This window comes from Lactuca virosa, chromosome 6 (genome assembly GCF_052849685.1).
Source record: "Lactuca virosa cultivar CGN04683 chromosome 6, Lactuca_virosa_CGN04683_v6, whole genome shotgun sequence".
NCBI classification, from domain to species: domain Eukaryota; kingdom Viridiplantae; phylum Streptophyta; class Magnoliopsida; order Asterales; family Asteraceae; genus Lactuca; species Lactuca virosa.
Window position 1 is genome coordinate 254,970,651 of NC_136431.1, and position 23,032 is coordinate 254,993,682.

Consider the following 23,032-nt stretch of genomic DNA (forward strand, 5'->3'; position numbering starts at 1 on the left):
CACGGTTAGAAAACATAGGAGCGGATGGTCGGATACATAAGATTAAGCCACATTGTTGATTTCCAGAACAATGTGGGTGATTTGGATTTGTATAACAGTGTAAGTAACGGGACTGCCAACATCTAACTTTGCAACAATGATATTTTCTCCAAACACATCCTAAATACCCATTCACGAATAGGCCTTGTAGAGGACACTTACGTATGTCAAGCATGTTGATCGAATCATGTTTACATACTGAAATCATCACTCGAAGAAGTCCTATGAACATGAAATTTACAACATCCACCTATACTCCCATTTAGATTTCCTAGTGATTTTAAATGAACGAACTATCTTTCCGTAGTATTAATCAGTCAAATACAACATCCACTGGAACTTAAATAGAGGTTAGTTCGCTTATCATGAACAGTCGGGAAGCCAACGAGTCTTTAGGGAGGCCATTAAACCTATAACGTTTTCATGTGCAAAATGGTACATTTAATATCTCATAAAGTCACTGAAGATTCGAGTTTATATAGAGAGTGCTTACATTGTTGTAATAATTGAATGATAATAAAACCTTGCGAAAGGCTGCATCTCTATGTATGCTTGTTGGTTCCATTTTTTCATAAAAAAAAATTGAACGTTGGACAAGCTTTTATTTGGTGGAAGTGATGGTAGTTTTCTTTTCTTTAAAAAATATAATGTCCAGGGGAAGATTCACATTGGATCCTGGGATTCCCCTCAAAGTATTTCCAATAGTGTATTTTTTTCCGGAAAATTTAGTTTTATGTTGCGGTGATACCCCGAAATTTTTTTGGGCTACTCTAAAAAATATAGGGTATTTCTAATTTATAAATGTAAATACAAACTAACCTAAAATAAAGTGGCCTAAACTTTTTAAACCCAAGTGGTCAAATACCCAACACACAAACTAGTTTAATGAAACAAAGAGATGCCCAATTTTACAATAAATCGTAAAAAAGAAATCAGCAAACCCAATCGATCGTATTCTGTATTATGTCCTTCGTTGTATCCTTTCCCCTGATTAACGACTCACATTTTTGCCTTTCCTTCTACCGGCGATTTGCTGCTGTCGGTGGCTTACTACGGCAAACTCCTACAGTGGTGAGTGATCAGTGATCAAAGTGCACAGTGAAACAAGTAAGTAAAAAAAACTCAATCCCATAATAGCTTAATTTAAATTCCATTTTTTGGCATTGTGTTGAACAAATAGAAATTACCAATTAGGTTTGGTAGATTAGGGACTTAGGGTTAATATTAGTGATTATTTGTTGTTGAAAGTTGAAATCAAGTTTATAGTTGATATATTTTGATTCGTTGATTGTACGTTGTTCATTTGTTGTTGAAACTTGAAATCAAGTTTATAGTTGATATATTTTGATTATAGATTTCTATTTGTTGTTGAAACTTGAAACCAAGTTTATAGTTGATATATTTTGATTGTAGGTTTCTATTTGTTGTTGAAACTTGAAATCAAGTTTATAGTTGACATATTTTGATTGTAGGTTACCATTAACAAACTTTTCAAAAGACAATTAGACGTTCGACACAACACTTGTAACATCCCGAATCCCGAGGTACCAATCTATTTATGTTGTTGATCTTATTAATAATAATTTTATATTAAGAAGTGAGGATTTCTGGCTTACGTGGGTTATACTAGCCATGTACATCGAGCATAAACCTTAGCAAGGATAGGGGTGGAGGTGGCGTATGCTGGGCGTACGAGTATGTACGTTGGGCGTACGCATACAAGTGGAAAAACCCTAAATTTTAGTTGTGACCCCTGTTTAAACACCTTATGCCTCCTTTTGGCATTTCTTAGACAACCTCCCTTCCCTCTAAACCCTAAATATCGAACCCTAGCCTTGAGAGTAAGGATATTGGAGTCTTTTTGGTGATTTTGCGCAATCTTGTTGAGGAAGAAGGTCCTTGAAGAAGGTGGTGTTTCATGCAAGGTAGCAGATCCAGAAACTCATTCCTCTTGTTCATCTTTTGATTGTATCAAGTCCATACCTTGCTAATGTTCTTTTTAGATCTCTTAAGATAGGTATTTATGAACTTTTTGTCCTAAAGCTTGGACCTTTGTGAGTATTGGTTACTCCAGAGCATTTTGGTTGTCCTTTTAGATGTATTAGAGTGTTTAGATTCATAAAAATGGTTGCTTGATAGTTTCCCTTGGCCCATGTATGAGTTAAGTGACTTCGAGTGTTTAAAAGTTAATGTTTTGTGTATTAACCCCTATCTAGCCATGCAAAGGCTTAAATTCACTGACTTCATTAGTTAATACATTCTATAGTGGTCAGATCTGATGTTGGAATAAGTGTCTTAAAGGATTAAGACATAAAAGTTTTACATTTGAGACCAGGTAGAGTACGATGGGAGTACTCCTGGCTGCGCCCCGCGTAGCCAGGCCTGTCCCTGTTTTTCGCTGAATCGAGTTGTATACCCCGCGTAGGAAAGCGTACGCCCCACGTACGTTCAAGAAGGTGGATTGTTGACTTTTGCTGACGTTTGAATTTGGTCAAAAGATTTAGGGTTTTTGACCATGGAAGGGCAAAATGGTCTTTTTGCCCTTCAGGGGCGTAATCGTGGGATTGGATCTATGAGTTGGGTTATAAAATTAATTGTGTAAGGTACTTTTTGTTTTTATTAGGCGGCGTCTAGTTCCGACAGTTCGGGAATGAGATTTACCAGCCATCAGTATCAGGTGAGTTTCCTCACTTATTCTTACATGTGTGGTAGAATAGTTGTATTTGTAATGACCAACTGGGTCTAGCTTTCATTATTGTGTTGTGTTGTTTATGTGTGACTGAGACTTCAGGTAGTCTCCAGGGTTGTTGATAATCCACAAGGTGTGCTGTTTGCCCACTGAGACTTTATGTAGTCTCTAGGGTTACTGATAACCTATAACTGTTTATATGTTGTGTTGTATGAGATATCTTGGGGGAACTCACTAAGCTTCGTGCTTACAGTTTTTGATATTATGTGTTTCAGGTATTTCTGATGATCATGGGAAAGCGAGGGTCTCATTGTACACAATCGATGGGAGATTTTGTTAATCGACATTTTGTGGCACTCTGATATTTGTGATGATAATTTGTATTTGATACTTGTGTCTGAGAATGATTCGAGCCGTATGAAGAGAAACTCTCACGTACAGTTTCTTTTTTTGGGGGGGAAGGAGCCCGACAAGGTCCCCCCACTAACTTGGCCCGGGCCTAAGTGTTTTGGGAAATTTAAAATGAAATATTTTATTTAAAATTTGAGGTGTTACAGTTTGGTAACAGAGCCCTAGTTTGACGGATTGGGATGAACTCTAGGGGAATTCCAAACTCAGACTAAGGGTTTGAAGATTTTTATAATAATCTTTCAAAGGAACAAATAATTTTATAGGAGAAAACCCAGTAAACCAGTGTGTACAATCAGCCAGAGCTCGAGCTGTAGTTTCCTAAAATATCTCAAATTATATTATGAGTCTTGTAGAGCTGATATCTTATGAGCTGATAGAATTTCATGTTAGTGATAGGCTAAGGATCCTGCAGCAAAGGTGTGACAGGGTTGCCTTATTTATGATGCCTTTAACCTAGGAGTTTGTTCTTATGAGATTGAATCTGTCGTTAATATTTTCTTGGTGTGTGCCACATAAATGTATATAATTAGGATTTTATAGCCGTAGAATGCCTAATTTAGCCTTTCTTCTTGTTCCTTGTTTGTTTGTGGATTTGAGGTAGAATCATTTATTCGAATGTCTATCGAGTCTCGTATTGTGTACGATTGTCATGCACAAAGCACATGGCGAGGACAACAGAGATCTTATGAGGCGGAGAAGTGATGGGGAGCAGACTAGAAAGAGCACCTATATTCTTAGTAGTGATTCTGAGGAACCAGCAGAGCAAGTGTATAGCTGATCTTGAGAATATAGTCCTTGTGACTTAGGGTCATGAGAGGACGACTTGAGACAAATACGGGTTGGTGTGGAAGGTGTTGGGTTTTAAGCACTATAACACTCCTATGGTGCACATGCAACCCTAGATGCTTTGAATCTATGTTTTCTCTAATTATACATGCAATTTCATTTTTCCAACTCACACATCCTAACTAGCATACAATAGAGGATAAACAATATAAAACTCATAGTCAGATGAATACCTCTTGATGTAGTTGTAGTTCTTGGCCTTTCAAGAGCTTAGCACCTTAAATGTGATGCCTCAAACGGTTCACAAACACCATAAGCAAAGGAGAACTTAGAGAGAGAGTTTAGGAGACACTAAAATCGTCCATGCACTTCTTAGAACACTTGTGTAACCAATTTTGGCTAAGGGGTGACATTTATATAGTTTAGGATTCCAAGAGTCATGGGTAAACCGTAATCCACACACTTAGGTTATCATCCATATCTCATGTGGGCTAACTCTTCATGGATACTTACATAAAACTTAGCCCAACATGGATCAATAGCCCAAACACTATGTATATATATATATATATATATATATATATATATATATATATATATATATATATATATATATATATATATATATATATATATCACTGATTTACATAATCATTCCCCGTTAATTTAATTAGTCTCTTTTGATCATTAAATTAATTCCAAATTAATTTTTGATCAATACTAATTAAATAATATGATTTCACAATTAATATATTATACTTGTAATATATTAATTAAGTCATAAATAACCTCTTTCTCAAATATCCTTCCTATCAAATTGTTCTGGTTAAGGCAACCCAATTATAGTTATGGGCTTAGACACCTAATCCAACAGTCTCCACTTGGATAAGTCTAATAACTATTATTGCAAGTACGACTCTAAAATCCCGACTAGCAATCGTAGCTCTTAAAAGCCGCTGTCGAACTCTGACCTAATCAATGACGCGTTGTCACACCCCAAAACCGAAACGGCGGAATCGTTCAGGGGTGGAGGACGTCATGTACAGTATCACAACAATGAATAGTAGTAAACAAGCAACAACATCATCCATTGGATTAATAATAGATGAGTCTTGAACGAGCTCCATCTTCTCAAAACCTGGCACCGGTACCTGTCTACTAGTGACCTGAGAATACAAGTTATTTTGAAAGAGAGTATCAGCTTTAAAGCTGGTGAGATCATAAGTATTTTAGTGTCTGTGTTTGTATGAAAGTGTTTGTAAGTATGTGATGTGTAAGTTTGTAAAAGTTTGTGAGTGTTTGTAAAATGTTTGAATCTTCTAGAAAACCCTATGTTTCCTACTAAAAGTAGCCTTCTACCAAGGCATCAACTGGATGTGTGTGTATCTCTTGTAAGAGTATGTATTTTCCCAAGTCTGACTATCATTAACCAAAAATATAGTTTTTACATTACTGTTTATTGTGTGAAGATCACAAAGTGAATGCAATGGGAAAATGAAATAGTATTGTAGTGTTGTATTAAGTAACTACTGTTGTACTAACTACCTTAAACCAATTGTTATTTAAAGTACCATGTGATCGGCCTGTACCATACTACCGACTAATAACACGACGATGTAAGACGTCGGAAGAAATGACGTTTGGCGCCCGTAGACTTGCAAGTCCCACTGTAGCGAGCAGCAAGGTGTAGGATAGTCAATCCAGTATAGATCTATACACAAACTCAACGCTCTCCATTTAAGGAGATTCTGGATACAAAACGAGCCATGACAGGTGATGCCATGCCCCGTTACGTGGCTCACATAATTGTAATAGTATTCTTGTATATGTATTGTATGTACTAGCTGTATTGTGTGTTCTCTGTCTGTCTAGTATGTATGTATGTTCTCTCTGTCTTTCACAATAGTATGTTCCCTAGTATAATGTATAGTATGTACTAGCTGTATTGTAATGTATAGTATGTACTAGCTGTATTGTAATGTATAGTATGTACTAGCTGTATTGTAATGTATATTATATACTAGCTGTATTGTATGTTCTTTCTCTGTCTAGTATTTATGTATGAACTGACTCCTTGTATGTTTCATTGTTCTAGTAATAGTATTAGTATCTTCCTAAACTATACCTATTATAGTTTACTAGTAATGTTGTTTGTATGAATGAACATGCTTGTATACCTTTGCTACCCAAAGGTATTGAATAGAAAGAAGGAACTTTTATATCTATATACATATGCATAATATATAACTAGAATTCAAATGACCCTCGGACAAACAAGCGATACCCTAAGTCCACAACCAAACAAGGAACAGGAGGTAAGGTGAGCTATCAGTCCTAAGTCCTTTCAATCCTACTTATATAACTATATCCATATAGATACACATTTAACAAAATATAAGTTTAAAAGAGTTTAATAAAACTATTTGACATGTAAAAGAGTTTAGTAAAAGTATTTGACATGTAACAGAGTTTGTAACAAAAACAATTTGAAAAGTAAGAAATCCACTTGTTTGGTAGTTATTAATCACATGTGATTGATATAATAACTATAATAGATCAACTTGTATCCCCCCATAAAAGCATTTAAAAACATTTAAAAGGTTAATTAAGGGGTATGAACTCACCTGTAGTGAGTGGTTTGGATGAACGGATGGTATAGGATGCTAAGTGTCAAGTAAAGACTTGAACACACACAAGGATCCTAGTTAACATATAATAACACATATATGTATCCAAGTAGTCATTTAACAACTAATAAATAAAGTATAGACACCCTAGGACATGAAAAACACCTTGATTCAAGTGTTATAAGTACTAAGGATTGCATTTAAGGGTTGTAGGGCCTTGCATTTGAGTTTAAGGTCCAAGGGTAAACTCTTTTGGAGATTACGATTTTGGGACCAACTCTCATGGAGTTTACGGTCGTAAACCCATGAGTTTACGACCGTAAACCCATGGTACTTCTACCATTTTGTGTTATGAAGTCCTAAAAGTCATAATGAAGCATCCTTACTTCAAGTCTAAGCCTTAGGAAGTGATTGTGGCAACATTTCACCCCTTTGTAGAGTTTACGGCCCATGGACCATTTCTCCATGAGTTTACGGCCATAAAATCCAATGGTCCTTGATGTTTTCGATGTTTAAGGTCCTATACACTTCAAGGATGTGATCTAGACTAGTATCCAAGGCTTGGTAAGGGACTAGGGCACACAATGGCCCTTTCATTAGGGTTTATGGTCCAAGAACATGTTTGGACCGTAAACACCTTTGACCTTGTGATTCTTTGTATTTTCTAGTTGATTAAGAAGTGTAACAAGCCTTATAACACACTAGGGTAAGAGTACTTACAATAAAGGAGCTTGAAAGGGTGTTAAAAGTCCAAGAACACTAGTGTGTGTTCTTGGTGTTCTTGGTGAAACTAAGAACACTTGAAGATCTACACAAATGGAATGATTTTACGGATGAAATCATGTAAGATCACTAGATCAAGTAAGATATCAACTAATTAGGGCAAGAAACACTTACAAATTTGAAGATCAAGAAGGAAAATCGGATGATACTTGAGAGGATCTTGAGTTCTAGTTCTTGAAAGTGTGAAAAAGTGATAAATATGACTAAGTGTCATATTTATACTCCTTAGGGTTTACGGCCGTAAGCACCATGATTGGGCCATAAACTCCAAACTCTTGGAGTTTTGAGACTTTATTGATGCACAATAAACCCTAGGGTATCCTCTCTCCTGTTATCTATTGAAGTACTAAGCTTTAAAACACTCAAACTGACTCCAAAAAGCTTAACAGTTAGCAGAAACAGTTCTGACTTCTATTGAAATGAATGGTTGTACAGAATAGAAATTTCGGGTTGTCACAACATCCCCCCGTTAGAAGGAATTTCGTCCCGAAATTAGAGTTTAAGCAAATAAGTAGTTACAAATAACTAAGTAAAAAGACGAGGATATTTCAGTTTCATCTGATCCTCTCGCTCCCAAGTGAATTCAGGTCCTCGCTTGGCGTTCCAGCGAACCTTCACTATCGGGATACGGCTTTGTTTCGTTTGCTTGACCTCCCGGTCCATGATCTCTACAGGTTCTTCCATGAAGTTGAGGCTCTCGTTGATCTCGATCTCGTCGAGTGGGATTACAAGAGTCTCGTCGGAAAGACACTTTTTCAAGTTCGAGACGTGGAAAGTAGAATATACGTTACTGAGCTCGCGGGGAAAGTTAAGTTTGTAAGCTACAGGGCCGATTCTCGCGAGAATCTCGAAAGGCCCTATATATCTTGGATTTAGCTTTCCACGCTTTCCGAAGCGTATCAAGCCTTTCCAGGGTGAGACCTTCAATAGAACACGGTCGCCCACCTGGAATTCCAACGGTTTCCTTCGTTTATCTGCGTAGCTTTTCTGTCGGTCTCTAGAGGCTTTCAATCGTTCACGAATCTGAACGATCTTCTCTGTCGTTTCCCGAATGATCTCCGGACCCGTGAGAGTGCTTTCAGGAACTCGTCCTTTAGCTAACTTGGTATCACCCACCTCAGCCCAGCACAGAGGGGATCTGCACTTTCGGCCATAGAAGGCCTCGAATGGAGCAGCCTTTATGCTCGTGTGATAACTGTTTTTGTAGGAAAAATCAACAAGGGGTAAATGAGTATCCCATGCTTTCCCAAAGTCGATCACACAGGCTCGCAACATATCTTCCAAGGTTTGGATAGTCCTCTCACTTTGTCCGTCGGTCTGTGGATGGTAGGCTGTACTCATGTCCAGCCTAGTTCCTAGGGAACTTTGTAGCGACTGCCAGAACCTCAAAGTGAATCTACTATCTCTGTCCGAGATAATGGATATGGGAACACCGTGCAGTCGTATAATCTCCTGTATGTAGGTTCTTGTAAGCTTCTCCATCTTGTCTGGTTCTTTGATGGGCAGGAAGTGTGCGGACTTGGTCAATCTGTCGACGATGACCCATATGGTATCAAGTCCACCCGTTGTCTTGGGCAACTTGGTTATGAATTCCATAGTGATCCACTCCCACTTCCATTCCGGTATCTCCGGCTGTTGTAGTAGACCTGAGGGTTTCTAGTATTCGACCTTGACCTTGGCGTAAGTAAGGCATTTACTCACGAAGGTAGCAATCTATGCTTTCATGTTAGGCCACCAGTATAGCTTTTTAAGATCCAGATACATCTTATCTGAACCTGGATGGACGGAGTAACGAGTGTTGTGCGCCTCGTTCATGACCAAGTCTCTGAAACCACCGTGTTTCAGGGTCCAAATCCGATCCATGAGATAATAAGCTCCGCCACCCTTGACTTCCAAGTTCTTATCCATCCCTCTCAGGGATTCACTCGCCACATTTTCAGGTTTCAAAGCGTCGAGCTGAGCCTCCTTAATTTGTGTGGACAAGTGTGAATGGATAGTCATAGTCAATGATTTGACTCTACGACCAGAGTATTCTTTCCGACTTAGGGCGTCAGCTACTACGTTGGCTTTACCCGGATGATAACGAATTTTGCATTCGTAGTCACTGAGTAGCTCGACCCACCGTCGTCGTCTCATGTTGAGCTCCTTCTGGTCGAATATATGTTGTAGGCTTTTGTGGTCTGTATAGATAGTGCTTTTTGTACCATACATGTAGTGTCTCCAGATCTTCGGAGCAAACACAACTGCTCCTAGTTCAAGATCGTGTGTGGTGTAGTTGACCTCATGTGTCTTCAGCTGCCTCGAGGCGTAGGCGATGACCTTACCTCGCTGCATCAGAACACATCCGAGCCCTTGATTAGACGCATCGCAATAGACAACAAAGTCTTCTATCCCTTCGGGGAGGGATAGTATTGGTGCGGTACACAAGGCTCGCTTGAGCGTTTGGAACGCTCTCTCCTGCTTCTCTTCCCAGTCAAAGGCCACACCCTTCTGGGTCAAAGTCGTGAGAGGTTTTGCAATTCGTGAGAAGTTCTGAATGCACCTGTGATAATAGCCAGCGAGGCCTAGAAATTGACGAATTTCTGTAGGCATCTTCGGTGCTGACCAGCTCTCAATGGCTTTGATTTTGGAAGGGTCCACGTGTATTCCCTCTTCGCTACCCACGTACCCTAAGAATTCGACTCTTCGGATCCAAAATTCGCATTTCGAGAGCTTCGCATAGAGCTTCTCTGAACGCAGTGTTTCCAAGACTTGTCGCAAATGTTGACTATGCTCCTCCTTACTACGAGAGTAGATAAGTATGTCATCGATGAAGACGATGACGAACTGATCCAAGTAAGGACGACACTCCCTATTCATTAAATCCATGAATACTACGGGTGCGTTTGTTAATCCGAACGGCATCACTACAAATTCGTAGTGCCCATAACGAGTTTGGAAGGCTGTCTTCGGAACATCCTCCCCTAGCACTCGTAGTTGGTGATATCCAGATCTTAAGTCGATTTTTGAAAAGAAGTTCGCCCCTTGAACTTGTTCAAATAAATCGTCTATACGAGGCAGAGGATAACGATTTTTGACGGTCAGTTTGTTGAGCTCCCTGTAGTCGATGCACATACGAAACGATCCGTCTTTCTTCTTGACGAACAAGACTAGAGCTCCCCAGGGTGAGAAGCTTGGTCTTATAAAACCCTTGTTGAGCAGTTCTTTAAGTTGACATGATAGTTCTTGCATCTCTGCAGGTGCTAGGCGATAGGGCGATTTGGCTACGGGGGTAGCCCCTGGAACTAAGTTGATTCTGAACTCGACTTGACGTTGTGGAGGTAATCCTGGGAGTTCTTCTGGAAAGATGTCAGGAAAGTCGCGTACTACTGGAATGTTCTGAATGTCTTTCGTTTCTTGGCTCACATCGACCACATGAGCAAGGAATGTGTGGCATTCCTTTCGCAAGAATTTCTGGGCTTGAATGTTCGAGATGATACGAAGGTTCGTGCCGGGTTTGTCGCCATAAACTACTAGAGTTTCGCCAGATGGCAGATTAAGGCGAACAACCTTTTCATAACACATGATGTCGGCACGATGTAGACTCAACCAATCCATGCTGATAATGACGTCGAAACTTTTAATTGAGACTGGCATGAGGTCGATCGAAAATGAATGGCTATCTAGCGTTAGGGTACACCCTATGAATATATTGCTAGTGCTCTCCATCTTTCCATTAGCCATTTCTACAGTGAACGGTTCTTTAAGTGCTCGTGATTTTTGCTTAAGTAAATGCGCAAATTTTTGGTTCACGAAACTCCTCTCCGCTCCACTATCAAACAGTATGCATCCATAAGAGTTATCGAGGAGAAACGTACCAGTGACCACTGTGGGGTCGGCAACCGCTTCCTCGTGGCCTATGGCCAGAACCCTTCCTACTCCATCGGCATTCCCTGCCTTAGGGTAGTTCCTCTTGTAGTGGCCCACCTCGCCATAACCGTAGCAAGCTTGGCCTACTCCTGCGCCGGGGACTTGGTTGAGTGACCTCGCCGGTGCCTTGTAGAAACGGGCATTGTGCCCCTTCCTGTAGCAGTTTGAACACTGCATTTCCCGGCAGGCTACGATGTGGTGGAAGCTGCATTTGTTGCACTTAGGCAAACTTCCAGCGTACTGCTTTACCGGGGCAGCAGTGGCAGGTGCTATTGCAGCATGAACTGCCACGACCTGCTGCTTTTTGGCAACCTTCTTCTTCTTTTTGTCATCCCAGAACTTCCGCTTGGAGTCAGCGGTTTTGGAAGGTTCTGAGATGGCCAGGGTTGTTGTTGCGACCGGGGTACGAACCCCATGGTCTATAAGCCGTTGTGCCAATCGCTTGGCACTATCGAATGTAGTGGGGTTTGAAGCCAAAACATTTCCCTGGAATGGAGGCACCAACCCCCATATGTATCTTTCTATCTTCTTTCCCTATGTATGAACCATGTTGGGACAGAGGGCCACCAGTTCACAGAACCTGGCGGTGTAGGAGACTATGTCGGAGCCTTTCATGGTTAGGCTCCACAGTTCCTGCTCCAGCTTTTGGATTTCGCCCCTCGGGTAATACTCTTCAATCATTAGCTCTTTTAGAGCTTCCCAGCCCATAGCATTTGCCACTATTAGAGATAGTGACTTGACATGGCTATTCCACCATGTCAGGGCTTTTGTCTCGAAGGTGCATGCAGCAAATTTGACTTTGCTTCCCTCCGGGCACGAGCAGATCTCGAAGATCGACTCTGTCTTTTCGAACCATTGCAAGAGGGCAATGACTCCGCCAGTCCCTTTAAAGGACAGTGGCTTGCAGCTGGTGAAGTCCTTGTAGGAGCACTCTCTCAAGCGCAGAGGGATTTCACCATGAGTAGATTGAACGGGTGTTCCTCCTCTAGTGGATCTTGAAGAATGATATTGAGCCATGGCTGTTGCCACAGCCGCAGCTACTACAACATTTAGAGTTGCCGTACCGATTTGAGGAGCAGGTGGTGTTGCAGTTATCGGAGGATCGCGTCTCATTGATCGACGTGGAGGCATCTTTCAACTTTAAGTTTACAAAGATGAAGATATTGATAAGAATTTAATAGTGAGAATTTAATGAGAATGCCTCATGAACTAACTCTCCATAGTCCAACAACACAATTGAATAGCACGATTGAATGTAGATCTAGTACTAACAGATGATAGCATTTGGATAATAATTTCCATGAGATTAGATATCTGTCAATAATACTGGCATTACAGATGTAACAAGTTCGGGAAAAATGACCTAGAAGTAGGTCTTCATCAAACCAAGATGGGAAAACTTTGACAGATCTATGACCTAATGAAGACCTTACAGGTCCAAGTTCTAACAAAGATAGGAAATTAGACTAGAGTTTTTACATAAACTAGGTTATATCCAAAAGAGAAGTCGAGGAGACTCTATCGGCGACGAGAACTACTAGAGTGAGTCCTTGACTCCGACAGAAGGCGTTCTATGTCCCTCATGCGCCTTTTGGATCTTACTTGCTGAGCCCGAAGTTCCCTGACTTCAGCTTGGGTTTCAGCGAGTTCTCTCTGTAGAGCTGCATTGTGGACTTGAGTCCTTTCACGAGCAGCTTCCAGCTGACGAATACGGACTGTGTTAACGCCAGAGTTGGCGTCAATCTCCACGACTCGGTCGATAGTTGCTCGACCTTGCTCGGTGTTCCGAGAAATCCTACGGACCATGATGGGCAGGACCCTGTCAGCTGAACCTCCCTCGGTGAGGTTGTAAAAACTTCTGTCTCCGTTGTAGGGCATGGGTTGACCCTGTTCCTGACTCCATTTGTTCAAGTTTGTGGCCCACAAAGGTGTGAGTCCTTGAAATGCTGGACGAGGGTTCGAGTTTAGGTCTTGAGCAGCTGGGGGTAGGTTGTTGACTTCTGGCTCTGAGTCAGAACCATCAGAAAAACCCTCAGCATCGTGATCATCCAAAGGGATGGGATGATCATTCTGTGGCTCTTCTCCGAGCTATCCAGCATTGTCGTGGTTGGGATAGTACGGGTCTCCGGGAAGACAGAATCCAGCCATGAAATCTACGCGAGAAAAGGGGGTATAAGAACTAAGCACATAAGTAATTTATAGTAACACAAAATACCCCTATAGTGTTTTAGGTTTATGTTTTGTTCTAAGGTTTTCATTGTGGTATTGTTGGTAAGTTTTTAGACTTGTTGCAACCTCACAACCACACTTAGGCACATGCTAGTCACTCCTCGGATAATATAGTTGATCAGGCTATATCTTCCCAGGGTTGGCCATATGTCTCTAAGTCTACTTGTGCTGCCCAACTATCGTAATACTTTTGTTCTGTCCTAGTGACACTGACTTTAGTATGAATCCCGCTGTATTTATAGTCTGTATATCTTTTATGGGTTGATATACTCAATTCACTATAAACAATGCTCTGATACCAATCTGTCATACCCCCAAACCGGAACGGTGGAATCGTTCGGGGGTGGAGGACGTCATATACAGTATCACAACAATGAATAGTAGTAAACAAGCAACAACATCATCCATTGCATCAATAATATAATTTTAATGCAAGTGTGTTCTGCCAAGTTTATAGACACCAAAAATATGAATCAAAATAAAATATGAGTCTTGAACGAGCTCCATCTTCTCAAAACCTGGCACCGGTACCTATCTACTAGTGACCTGAGAATACAAGTTATTTTGAAAGAGAGTATCAGCTTTAAAGCTGGTGAGATCATAAGTATTTTAGTGTTTGTGTTTGTATGAAAGTGTTTGTAAGTATGTGATGTGTAAGTTTGTAAAAGTTTGTGAGTGTTTGTAAAATGTTTGAATCTTCTAGAAAACCCTATGTTTCCTACTAAAAGTAGCCTTCTACCAAGGCATCAACTGGATGTGTGTGTGTGTCTCTTGTAAGAGTATGTATTTTCCCAAGTCTGACTATCATTAACCAAAAATATAGTTTTTACATTACTGTTTATTGTGTGAAGATCACAAAGTGAATGCAATGGGAAAATGAAATAGTATTGTAGTGTTGTATTAAGTAACTACTGTTGTACTAACTACCTTAAACCAATTGTTATTTAAAGTACCATGTGATCGGCCTGTACCATACTACCGACTAATAACACGACGATGTAAGACGTCGGAAGAAATGACGTTTGGCACCCGTAGACTTGCAAGTCCCACTGTAGCGAGCAGCAAGGTGTAGGATAGTCAATCCAGTATAGATCTATACACAAACTCAACACTCTCCATTTAAGCAGATTTTGGATACAAAATGAGCCATCGCAGATGATGCCATTCCCCGTTACGTGGCTCACATAACTATAATAGTATTCTTGTATATGTATTGTATGTACTAGCTGTATTGTGTGTTCTCTCTCTGTCTAGTATGTATGTATGTTCTCTCTGTCTTTCACAATAGTATGTTCCCTAGTATAATGTATAGTATGTACTAGCTGTATTGTAATGTATAGTATGTACTAGCTGTATTGTAATGTATAGTATGTACTAGCTGTATTGTAATGTATAGTATGTACTAGCTGTATTGTAATGTATAGTATGTACTAGCTGTATTGTATGTTCTTTCTCTGTCTAGTATGTATGTATGAACTGACTCCTTGTATGTTTCATTGTTCTAGTAATAGTATTAGTATCTTCCTAAACTATACCTATTATAGTTTACTAGTAATGTTGTTTGTATGAATGAACATGCTTGTATACCTTTGCTACCCAAAGGTATTGAATAGAAAGAAGGAACTTTTATATCTATATACATATGCATAATATATAACTAGAATTCAAATGACCCTCGGACAAACAAGCGATACCCTAAGTCCACAACCAAACAAGGAACAGGAGGTAAGGTGAGCTATCAGTCCTAAGTCCTTTCAATCCTACTTATATAACTATATCCATATAGATACACATTTAACAAAATATAAGTTTAAAAGAGTTTAATAAAAGTATTTGACATGTAAAAGAGTTTAGTAAAAGTATTTGACATGTAACAGAGTTTGTAACAAAAACAATTTGAAAAGTAAGAAATCCATTTGTTTGGTAGTTATTAATCACATGTGCTTGATATAATAACTATAATAGATCAACTTGTATCCCCCCATAAAAGCATTTAAAAACATTTAAAAGGTTAATTAAGGGGTATGAACTCACCTGTAGTGAGTGGTTTGGATGAACGGATGGTATAGGATGCTAAGTGTCAAGTGAAGACTTGAACACACACAAGGATCCTAGTTAACATATAATAACACATATATGTATCCAATTAGTCATTTAACAACTAATAAATCAAGTATACACACCCTAGGACATGAAAAACACCTTGATTCAAGTGTTATAAGTACTAAGGATTGCATCTAAGGGTTGTAGGGCCTTGCATTTGAGTTTAAGGTCCAAGGGTAAACTCTTTTGGAGTTTACGGTTTTGGGACCAACTCTCATGGAGTTTACGGTCGTCAACCCATGAGTTTATGGTCGTAAACCCATGGTACTTCTACCATTTTTTGTTTTGAAGTCCTAAAAGTCATAATGAAGCATCCTTACTTCAAGTCTAAGCCTTAGGAAGTGATTGTGGCAACATTTCACCCCTTTGTAGAGTTTACGGCCCATGGACCATTTCTCCATGAGTTTACAGCCGTAAACTCTAATGGTCCTTGATGTTTTCGATTTTTAAGGTCGTATACACTTCAAGGATGTGATCTAGACTAGTATCCAAGGCTTGGTAAGGGACTAGGGCACACATTGGCCCTTTCATTAGGGTTTACGGTCCAAGAACATGTTTGGACCGTAAACACCTTTGACCTTGTGATTCTTTGTGTTTTCTAGTTGATTATGAAGTGTAACAAGCCTTATAACACACTAGGGTAAGAGTACTTACAATAAAGGAGCTTGAAAGGGTGTTAAAAGTCCAAGAACACTAGTGTGTGTTCTTGGTGAAACTAAGAACACTTGAAGATCTACACAAATGGAATGATTTCACGGATGAAATCATGTAAGATCACTAGATCAAGTAAGATATCAACTAATTAGGGCAAGAAACACCATGTTTGGGCCGTAAACTCCAAACTCTTGTAGTTTTAAGACTTTATTGATGCACAATAAACCCTAGGGTATCCTCTCTCATGTTATCTCTTGAAGTACTAAGCCTTAAAACACTCAAACTGACTCCAAAAATCTTAACAGTTAGCAGAAACAGTTCTGACTTCTATTGAAATGAATGGTTGTACAGAATAGAAATTTCGGGTTGTCACACGCGTCTATTAGATAAGGGATCATATATTCCTCCATTCTAGATATCGTATGAACTGAGACATGGATTATAATCATTCTCTATGTTTACGTGTTGTTTACCGATTCTGATTTATGACGACCGACTAATTGAACAAATCAAATCAGTCCAGCCTTGGCCAAGCGCTTAGGGTTGTCACCACTAAATCATCGAGTGGCCCACATATATCACTTTTATCCCACATTGGGCAAAAGGAATGTATAAACTTCGACTCAAATGCTTGCTTGTACTTACTCATCAAATCACATACAACAATATGTTTTATAACACCAAGTTACTGGTGCGTTTACATATGTCAATGTGCAACCGACTTGTAAACTACAACTCACATGTCTTGGTTTTAAGAATATAAGATATTATCGTCGCACAATCACTTGTGATGAAATCCATGAAGTGATTCAAATGAGCATGGGTATAATCCAATACTTAAATCTTATTACAGGAGTACTCATGAATATTGCAGCAAAATTGTGCTATGTGTAACCCTTTAGACAATCTACTGATGGATTCATGACAGTCTTGCCTCAATACCTACAGCTGGACTTCTAGAAATCAATACTTGTTGACTTTCTTACCAAAGTTCGGATTTCTGGTACAAGATGCTTCGATAAGACTTTATCTAGGCTTCTCAAACTCATACACCTTTCCTTAGATAGCTCACATGTGTCTAAACAATTTTAGAACTTACAACAATAAGTCTCAAATGTTTAGACCTTTTTCCATTTCTCTCAATTCGAACTATGAAGAGGGATGCTGTAATCCTAATCGAATTTGAGAATGCAAATATCACAAATGCTATCTCCTTAAAATCTACTTAGTGAAAGCGTTTCCTCACAATCATTTTCATAAATTGAAGAGAAACCATATGACACTTAGATTTTATGGTGTATGTGTTCCTATCCATGTGAATTTGTCATAACCATAATCACAAGACAAGATTAGTGACATTTCCAAACTCATATGGACTGAACTTGTTCAATCTTAATTTCTTACCATCTGGCATCTCAAGGGCCTATCATTGCTTCCAAGTTGTTATACAAACAATTGAGAACTCATAGAACTCACATTCATAGTCAACATTAACTGGAATGGGCACATAAACATGAATTAGGTTAAAAACCTCAAGTCGTGGGCTAGTTATTAACAATAGGGTTAGTCTTGATTAGTTGTTGAAACTTTTCAAGATCTTTAAGACTCCCACTGAACTCTTGAGATATAAGATTCTCTTTGTCAAGAAACATTACTTCACACCAAATATTCAAGAGTTAGTGCGGTTTCTTTATCAATAAAAACTTTACACAATTGGTCTTAGTTGGCCTTTGTCTTATCCAAAACATCACAACTTACCAATTTCAAATGTACAAGAGTAAGAAACATTTTAGTCTATATTTGATAAGTGCTATAAACCTTTCTTAAGATTATGTCACTCAATGTACCATCTTGGAGTATGACTCTAAGACTTGATTTTGGAATGAAGTATGATTCACCTTTTGATTTAACCACTTCAATAATTCACGATTCCTCTTCTTAGCCATACAAATGCACTAAGGTATCCTTAGAGGATCAATTGTGATATGGTTTCATAATCATTAAGATGATCATAAAACACGATACTCAAGTACTCTCCCTTCTTTTCAGATTGGAGAAACTTTTATCTTTCTGCCTAATTTGATTTTTCTTTTTCGTTATGCTATCTATTGAAATCCTTTTCAATGATTCAGAATTACACTTAATCTTCTAAGTATAAGCATATTTACTAAAAGTTTAGTAAATCGTAACGAATAGTCTTATCGTTCTTTGTGGTGGACCTGATCAGCGCACAACCAAGTGTACCTGATCCCCTAGTCCTTCGCTTGACTCACATATACACATGAACAAGGAATTAGTTTTAATTTCTCAAAGATGAAGGTTCTCATCCATCATACAATACAGGTTGCATGATTCCAAGTTTCTATTCAACTGAAACTTGGATGATGAGAATATTCCCTTATTTGGTAAATTATGACACTACCACAAATGAAAGAATCAAATCCATTTTCAATATTGCTAACAATGTAGAAACACCAATTTTCACAAATGCCATTGCAAGGAAATATAAAACAAGATAAAATTCAAAATTTATCTTTATGTATAAAATATGGATAAATTTGTCCTTACAATGTAATTATAAATGAAAACTATGTTACTACATATTTCTAAGCAATTTATCATAACTCCTAAGCAGCAGCTCAAAACTTTGAACATCGAAATATGCGATTGAAATCCATCTCTTCGCGATAAGAATCAACTTACTCTTCTTTCAAGCTTCCTTTCTCTTCTTTGATCCTACAAAACATCAAAATGCAATTTTATTACATCATCTATTAAGAATCTATAAGTACGAACTTAATAGAGTTAGATAGTTGACTTACCTGAAGCAGAGTCATATATTTTGACTTTACCATCTCTTAGATCTCTCAGGTAGTCAAGGCAACTTTGCTTCCAATGTCCATTTTCTTGGCAATAGAAACAACAGGATCTAATAGAATGGTACATGGGATAATCTCAGACTTAGCCTTTCCCTTTCCCTTGGAAAGAGAAATCTTTTCTGGACTTCCAATGTTTCCAAAGCACACATCCTAACTAGCGTACAATAGAGGATAAACAATATAAAACTCATAGTTAGATGAATAACTCTTGATGTAGTTGTAGTTCTTGGCCTTTCAAGAGCTCAACACCTCAAGTGTGATGCCTCAAAGGGTTCACAAACACCATGAACAAAGGAGAACTTTGAGAAAGAGTTTACGAGGCACTAAAATCATCCATGCTCTTCCTAGAACACTTGTGTAACCGATTTTGGCTAAGGGGTGACATTTATATAGTGTAGGATTCCAAGAGTCATGGGTGGGCTAACTCTTCATGGATACTTACATAAAACTTAGCCCAACATGGATCAATAGCCCAAACACTATGTATATCACTGATTTACATAATCAGTCCCCGTTAATTTAATTAGTATCTTTTGATCACTAAATTAATTCCAAATTAATTCTTGATCAAAACTAATTAACTAATATGATTTCACAATTAATATATTATACTTTTAATACATTAATTAAATCATAAGTAACCTCTTTCTCAAATATCCTTCCTATCAAATTGTTCTGGTGAAGGCAACCCAAATGGACCATGCTACTCTCGGGTCGAGTACATACCAATTATAGTTATGGGCTTACACACCTAATCCAGCAGAAGGTAGTATTGGGCTCGTTCTATTGAAAGCATCGGATCCATATGCAGATCAAGAAGGAATCTGAAGGAACTAAGGAGCTTTAGCCTATTTTTTATGGTTTTGTTGTGTGTTTCAGTATGGTGGTTACCCAAGATACAGGCTTCAGCGACCCTGAGAGGCTAAGTGCCAGTGATGATGAGATCCATAGGATTGTTCCCGCTGAGGTGGATGCATCAATAAGAGGGGATATACCAGAGATATTTGGGTCTATTAAGACCATGTTGATTGAGACTTCCGGCAAGCGCTATTCCACCGTCACCGAGGTTGCTGTTACCGCAGCCACCGCATCCGTTGTTGTTACGAGGCCGCACGGGTGATTCGTTATGGAACCGGAAGTTCAACGACACGAAGCCACACGATTTTTATGGGACCCCGGATCCGATTGTTGCGATGAGATGAGTTTCTAATGTTGAGGGTTGTTTTTACACTTGCTCCGGTCCGGAAAATTTGAGGGTTCGTTTCACGTTGAATCTGCTTCGCTTGGGAGCGAAGGATTGGTGGAAATTTGTGACTGATTCTATGGTGACCTGGGAGAGATTTACTGAGATGTTCGGTGATGAGCTTGTTCCAGTGTTTGAGAGAGAGAGGTTCACCCATGAGTTCTTGTCTCTCAAGAAGAAGACAGAGACGGTGACTAAAATCACCACAATTTTTCATGAGAGAGCCCTGTTCTGCCCTAAGCATGTGTCGATTGAGCAGGCACATGTGACTCGGTATCTGAGTATTCTGAGGAGTGATATCCGTGAGTTCATGGCGAACACTTCGTATGAGTTGTAGACCAATGCCAGGAGGAAAGATATTGAGTTGGAGTCCCATGCTAGAGAGGAGAGGGAGATACAAGTGAGAGATATGAGACTAGTTCAGTCGCAACGGGTAACCAAGCAACCCAAGCCCACAGAATCGAGAGCTGGAGGCCTAAATCACTGCACTTGCAGTAAGTGCGAAAAGGGGCATGAGGGACCCTGTCGGTCTAGGACTATTTTCTACATGTATGGCAAGGAGGGGCATTTGGCTAAGTATTTCCCGAAGGGATTTCGGGTTTGTTTCAATTGCAACCAGACGGGTCGTTTGAGGACAGAGTGTCCTCAGCTTGCGTCTAAGGCGATTCAAACTTCGGCCCCCGCGAGCATGTGTATTACTGATGGCCGGTAGGGGAAGGCCAAGGCTCTGAGGACTCGAGGGATAACATTTCAGTTGACAGCAGATGAGGCCAAAGTAGCTCCAGACGTTGGGGATTATATGTGTTCTTCATTGTTCTGCTGATTTATTTATGTTGCTTATGATATTGTTCTTGTTAGGGATTTTACTTGTGAATTATGTCTGAACTTGTGCTTTTTAACTCATGTGTAAGTAGGTCTTTTGTGTCATCATCTTTTGTCTTGGTTTTACTATTGCATGGGAGGCCTTAAGCAGGCCATTGAGGGTTTCTATACCTGATGAGCATCCGGTCTCCGCTACTAACATCTATCGGGGTTATGTGCTAGATATTTTTGGTGTTGGGTATCCGATATATCTTATACCTATTTTGATGGGAGACATGAGTGTTATCATGGTTATGGATTGGTTGAGCCAGTTTGGGGCTCTAATTGAATGTGAGTGGCAGATAGTGTCGGTTCGAGATCCTAGTCGGGGGAGTGCTAACATTTACGGCAAGGGTACTAGGTCAGGCTCAACTTTATGTTCTGCCACATGGGTGAGGCAAAGTCTACAACATGTGTGTATGGGTTATCTGGCATATGTGGTGGATACCCGGGTTGATGATAAGAGAACGATTTTTATATCTGATGTTCCTGTCGTGCATGATTTCACTGATGTTTTTCCATAGGAATTACCTGGTGTGCCTCCTAAGAGGCATGTAGATTTCCGGATAGACCTGATCCTTGGTGCGGTGCCAATTTCCAAGGCACCATATCGTCTTGCTCTTCCTAAGATGCAAGAGTTATCATCTCAACTTCAGGAGCTGTTAGGGAAGGATTTTATTCAACTGAACAGTTCTACATGGGAGCACCAATCTTTTTTCTCAAGAAGAAGGATGGTTCACATCGGATGTGCATTGATTACCGGGAATTGAACAAGTTGACGGTGAAGACCCATTACCCATTGTGGAGGATTGGTAATCTTTTCAATCAGTTGTAGGGGCCATCTTGGTTTTCAAAGATCGATCTAAGGTTTGGCTACCATCAGATTAGGGTGCGAGAGGAGGATATTCACAAGACGGCCTTCCGAACTCGCTATGGGCATTATGAGTTCGTAGTGATGCCTTTTGGACTCACCAACGCACCAGCGCCATTCATGGATCTCATGAACCTGGTGTATAGGCATATGTTGGATCAATTAGTGATCATCTTCATCGATGACAATCTGGTCAATTCGAAGACCACAGAGCAGCATGAAGAGCATTTGCGCGAGATTCTTGGGTTTTGAGGATGGAGAGGATATACCCCAAGTTCTCCAAGTGTGAGTTATGGTTGCTTGAGGTCCAATTTCTGGGACATCTCGTAAATCAGAACGGTATCTTGATCGACCCAACCAAGATATAGACGGTGATGAGGTGGGAAGTGCCGAAGTCTCCATATGAGATTACGAGCTTCCTCAATTTGGCGGGATATTACCAGTGGTTCATTCGAGATTTCTCCAATATTGCAGCTCCTCTCACTAATGTGACAAAGAATGATATTGTGTTTAGTTGGGGGCCTGAGCAGCATGTATCATTCGAGACTCTTTGCTAGAGAGTTTGTGAGTCGAGGACTTTGTGCTTTATTGTGATGCATCTATTTCAGGTTTGGGTGTTGTATTGATGTAGAGAGGGCATGTGATTACATGAACTTCGAGGCAGTTGAAGCCTCATGAAGTGAAGTATCCCACTCATGATTTGGAATTGGGGGCTGTGGTTTTCGCTCTTAAGATTTAGTTCCACTATCTTTATGGTGTTCGGTGTACCATCTACACAGACCATAAGAGTCTAAGATATCTTATGGACCAGCCTAACCTGAACATGAGGCAGATGAGGTAGTTGGATGTAGTGAAAGATTATGATTGTGAAATAATGTATCACCCAGGAAAGGCCAATGTGGTGGCCGACGCCTTGATCCGGAGGTAGTTCAGTACCCCAATTCAGGA